A 5892-nucleotide genomic window follows, 5' to 3' on the forward strand; every position below is an offset into this window, starting at 1 on the left:
CCAAACTCTCAAGTAGCAGATGGAAGAGCTGGTTATCGGCCCCGCTTCTGGAACCCGATGGCTTGGGTTTGGATCTCAGCTTCGCAATACACTAGTGTGCAACTCTGGCGAGTTACGTAACGTCTCTGTGCCCCAGTTACCCCAGCTGTCTGATGGGGATGGTAATACAACTCCTGATTCATAAGACTGTTGTGAGAACTGCAAGAGTTAATATTCATAAAGTGCTCAGAACAGGGCATAGCATATAATAAGCCTCAGTACATAATTGGAAGCTTAAAAACCAACCAACCAACCAACCAACCAGCCAACCAGTCAAGGTATCTTGACCCCAAAGGCAGTATTCTTTCTCTACACCATATTGTATAGAGCTGTATAGTTTCCGAATCACCAATATAGTCATGATTTTCTTTTGTCTTCTTTTCACCCTTGTGAAGTAGGCAAGAAATAATCACTACCCCCATTTTATCGAGGAGAAAACTGAGACGATACTAGAAATGGTGCTGGCTCAAGATCGCACAGAGGCTGAAGATGATCTGACCTCAAGTATGCATCTCTGCCCCCGATTCCACAGGTAATTCCCTGCCCCAGATGTACAGCCTGCAATGGGGGGAAAACATCAAATCAGAGACTGGCAGGGATTCTCAGAAGGCCTAAGGATATCAGTCTCTCCTCTTTTCAGGGTTTGGAAATCCACTTAAATTTCCTCCAATCATGGGCTGTCCTTGTGTGTATGACAAACGTAGCTGAGACTGTAAGGTCGGGGAAACTTCTATGGATTCGAGAGTGATGGCCCAAGGCTGCGAAGGTCTGGGGAGCTCCCTGCAGACCAAAGGCCTCTTTTCCCTCAAAGCAGCTGTCTCGGCGAGCAGCTGTGTGGGCCCAGAACCGTGCCAGGTGCCGTGGGGGCAGGGAGGACACAGTGAGTCCCTCCTGCAGGAATCTTTCCTTCAGTTTGGAGAGTGGAGGCCGAGTCCTTGTGGGGCTAGCTTGCCAGCTGCCTGCTTCTAGAGACTCCGGGTAGGTGTGAGAATTGTATTATAAATTTTGTTTGAAGTGACCACAATGTTAACCAGGCCATTTGGGTCCCAGAGTTTACCCAGGGGAGAAGATGTAGAGATAGGGATAGAATAAATGAGTTCATTTGTTTGCTCATTCATTCATTCATTTTTGTCCTCATTTATTTTGCCCTTAGCCTACAGTAGGGATGCCTTTATTCACAAACAGATTTCAAACACCCCTGCAAACCACCGTTTATTGAATATTTACCACGAGTTAGACACAACTTATCCACAGTTTCAGTTACCCACTGTCAAAGGGCAGAGCAGAAGCAGATCTTCCTGACAAATGTCAGAAGGTCAATAGCAGACTAATGCTAACTCGAAGTGCCTGCCTCTTCCCGGCACTTTGTCTCATCAAGTAGACATTTTATCATCTCACATCATCATGAGAAGTGTAGGTACAGTACAATAAGAGATTTGGGGAGAGAAAGAGACCACATTCACACAAGCCTTATTACAGTATATTGTTATAATTGTTCTATTTTATTATTAGTTATTTCTGTTAATCTTACTGTGCCTAATTTATCAATATGTATATTAAACTTTATCATAGGTAGATATGTCTAGGAAAAAACATACTGTAATATACAGGGTTCAGTACTATCTGTGGGTTCAGGCATCCACTAGGGGTCTTGGAATATATCCCTCATGGATAAGGGGGAATGGCTGTCCATAACTAGTATCCTTCGAGATAAGCGTTATTATCCCTGCTGTACAGGTGAGACAATGGAAACTCTGAAGGTCACACAGCTGTGGAGAAGATAGTCAAGGTTCCACTTCGAGTGTGCTTGACTCCAAAGCTCAGGCTGTGGTTGTGATTTTAAAATTTGGATATTTGAGTCGTGAAAAGAATACGTGTGACATACATCTGAGATGCAAAGTGTAATGATACAATTACGGCTGGTGGCCCCACGACTCAGCTGGAGGATTGGACTCTCCCAACTCTGTCTAGTTGCCTTGTGTGTCTGGTCCCTACTGCATTTCCCTGCGTCTCCCCAGCCTTGACCCCCATCCAAGGTAACTGCTATCTAAGTTTTGGGCTCATCATTCCCTTGTTTGTATGTTTTTTTGTTGTTCCATGCTGTTACTAGACGCATCAGTGACAAATATGTGTGAGGATAAACCAGCTAGTTTTGCTTGCTTTTGAACTTTACAGAAATGGCAACCATACGTCTCCGTCTGTGGCTTGTTATCGTCCATGTGCTTTCGAGATTCACCCAGTTGGTGTCTGTGGTTTTAGTTTATTCATTCCCACTGCTGTGAAATTCCATTGTTTGAATATCCCATTTTATTTATCCAATTTTCTATAGAAGGACATCTGGGTCATTTCCAGATTTGTTTTGTTTTCTTTCTTTCTGTTTACTTATTTTTTTCTCTATTACGAACAATGCTACAAAGAAAATCCTTGATCGTGTCCCCTGATGCCCACCTGTAAGGGTTGTCTGTGTGTAAGACTCGAACTGCAGAGTCATAGAGCCTGTTTGTGGTGCCTTTTATTCAATACAGCCCCAAAGTAATTGTACCAGTTCATTTTGCAGCCCATCCTTGGAGGGGGATCTTTTCTGGGGTCAGTGTTGGGCTTAGGAGAGCAGTCTCCAGAGTGTCGAGAAACTGGTAAGTCTTGATGTTAACCCTGGGGAATACCTACCCTTAAGTGTAGTCATTCACATAGTAATTCACAGAGCCGGGCACAGACTTAATAGTTTATCTCCAGTTCTGAGCCTCTGGGGTTAGAAACACCTGTTCAGTTGTTGACCAGCATCCCAGGTCACAGGATCCTCCTCTAGGATACAGGAGAACCAAAAAACCCCAGCTGACCTTGCCCCACCTGGGAGACTCGGTGTCTTGGCCACAGCATGTGGGCTTGGGGAATTTCTTAGATGCCCATCCTTCTTCTGTGGCAGAATCCAAACTTGTCAGCCCTGAATTCGAGGCTGTATGTTGTAACTGACCAAAGGCAGCTAGGCCCTGGTTGGAGTTCCAACCCTCTCCCTGTTTGTTCTTCTCCCCCCTCTGCCTTCCACCAATATTCATTTTCCTTTAAAAAACTTTTTGATTCTGTAATACATTCGAGTTCAAAATACAAAGTAGAAGATTATATAAGCCGAGTCTTACTCCTACATCTGACTCCCACTTGCCCAGTCCTCTCTCTGAAAGGTAATCACTTTTATTAATTTCTTGTGCATCTTTCTAGAGTTTTCTTTATGTACAAGCAAAAATGAATATAAAGGTTTATTTAAGCCTCTTCTTACCAAAAAGATTGCCTCTTATACACATGATTCTGACATTGCTTTTTCACGTGACAATGATTCTTGGATGTTCTATTCCATTCCATCACACGGAACATTCCATCATTCTTTTTTTTAAAAATTTTTTAATGTTTATTTATTTTAGAGAGAGAGAGAGAGAGAGATACAGAGCATGAGTGGGGGAGGGACAGAGAGAAAGGGAGACACAGAATCGGAAGCAGGCTCCAGGTTCTGAGCTGTCAGCACAGAGCCTGACGCGGGGCTCGAACTCACAAACTGCGGGATCGTGACCTGAGCCGAAGTCAGACACTTAACCGACTGAGCCACCCAGGCGCCCCTCCACCGTTCTTTTTAATAGCGGTGTGGTATACTCTCGCATTCCACGATATTTATTTATCATCTGCCATGCATCAATCTCTGTGCTGAGGCTGGGGTTGACACGATGAATCCAAACAGACCCTGCCTTTAGGGAGCCCACAGTCTGAGGGCATGCAGACAAGCAATTATGGTGAAGTATTACAGGAGCTGATTTCCCCAAAATATTTATTGAACGCTAAGCACTCGTCAGGCATGGCTCGGGTGCAGGGCAGAACGTGGGGAATAAAACTGAGGACACTCCCTGCCATGGCCCTTCCATCGGAGCTGATGTTCTGGCATTGAGAATGGGGAGCAGTGGGGGCCCACGGAGGACCCCTAACCTGGTCTGGGGGTCTGGGAAAGCTTACTAGAGGAAGCGATGTTTTAGTTGATGACGAACAGCTAAGGAGGAATAGTCGGGTGAAGGGCCAGAGAGCGGCACCTCCGGGGAACTGAGAGAAGTTCCTGTGTGCGGAGCTGAGGGTGGCTGTGGCCGGGGCCGAGGCCTGAGCAGGCAGTGGCCGGCGGTGAGGGGCCTCGTGGGCCACAGACGGATTTTGTCTGTGTGGACGCCACAAGGAGGGCTGGTAGGCGGAGTGGCTGGGAAAGGAATAAGAGGGCCGGCGGGAGCCCCACGGGGAGGGTGGTCTGGGCCAAGTCATGCCAGCCGCCTGGACCGGGTGAAGCGGAGGGGTGGGGGGAAGGGAGTGGCTTCCGAGAGGGCGAGGACCTGGTGGGCTGTGAGGGAGACAGGGAGGGAACCGCAGCCACGTCCTTTGAGAATGAGGCTCACCCCTCCTCTGGAGGCTGCTCTGGGGCCTCACTGCCACAAGGCAGGCTTCCCATAGTTACTGTTCCACCCTGAGCCCCGAGCCCCTTCCCCTAATCACTGCTTTCCTCCAATCTTATGGACTTTTTATAATTTTTCTGTATTTCAACAAGGGAAATGCACTGTCTGACTTTCTAAGTCTCTACTCCCCTCCCCACCTCCTACATAAACACCTTCCCCCCCACTACACACACACACAGACACACACGCACACACCATATACACACACTCCCCCCCCACCCCCACCCCAGCGCACATCCTAGAGGGAGACTCGAGGTGTGCTCACAGAAGGCAAGTTCTCATGTCCTCAGCCCACTGTCACCGCCGGGCCAGCCACGCACAGCGATCAGTTTTGGGTGTCGCTGCTGGCAGGGCTGTTCTGCGGCCGCCACTGGACTGTGTGCTTCTGGGAACAGGACTGCAGTGTGGGTGCTGGCCACCCACCTGCCTCTGCCGGGAGTTGCCTGTGGCAGGTGATGGGACAGTGAGGGAGCCTCTGCTGAGTGGGAGCAGACAACAGAAAAAGTCAGCTGTTTCACCAGATCCTCTTGGGCAGTGTGGCACCCGGCCAGATGCCGCCCAGGTTTATTTGGTGATAAGATTTGGGTTCATTTTGGTTTTTCCCAAGCCCCCGGGGTGTGTGCCACCGGGAGCCCTGGCCTGGGTCCTCTCTGTTATTAATTAGCAGCCCGGGGCTGCCCCTTGGGTCAGGGATCAGAGTGTCCTGGACCAGAGCAGTCAAGGGAACTGGGGTCCTCTTTTCTCTGAATGGATGGAGATGAAGGGGCCCCAGCAGGTGCTGGCCACCCCCCCCCCCCACTCTGGGCTCCGGTGGCTTCTTCGCTTAGCCCGGAGTCACAGCCCCCCACGTGCTGCCTCCCCTGCCGGCACCTGCCCCTACTGGGTTGGTACCGAGGGCCAGTCTCAGAATCACGAGTGGGGGCACTCTGCCCTCCCACGTGGAAAGTTCTATCCTCCTCCTGACTCTGGAGAAAACTCAAAATGCTCGGTTTAGGCCTGGGGTGGAATCTCCACGCCGCTCTTGCAAAGATAGAACCTTTTATCTTCAAGCTGCAGGGTGTCTGCAGCCCAGGCGGGCCTGGCCAGGGGCTCCGGCATTCCGGAGGGTCCTGAAAACATAGCTACTTCCTCAGGGACAGGCTTCACAGGTATGTGTACCCTGCTCTCCTAAGGACCCTGGGCTAGAATTAACGACCCGCTGTTACTGTCTTGAAATCCTTCATCGGTTTTGAACAAGGGCAGGGTATTTTCATTTTGCCCTGGGCCCCTCCTGTTATGTAAGCTGTCCTATTTCACTTTTTGTTGTCTACCCTGAATTTTGCACTATGGAAACATGTTGCTATTTTTTTTTAACTTAATAACAAAATACCAAAAAGGA

This window comes from Prionailurus viverrinus, chromosome F1 (genome assembly GCF_022837055.1).
Source record: "Prionailurus viverrinus isolate Anna chromosome F1, UM_Priviv_1.0, whole genome shotgun sequence".
In the NCBI taxonomy this organism is placed as follows: domain Eukaryota; kingdom Metazoa; phylum Chordata; class Mammalia; order Carnivora; family Felidae; genus Prionailurus; species Prionailurus viverrinus.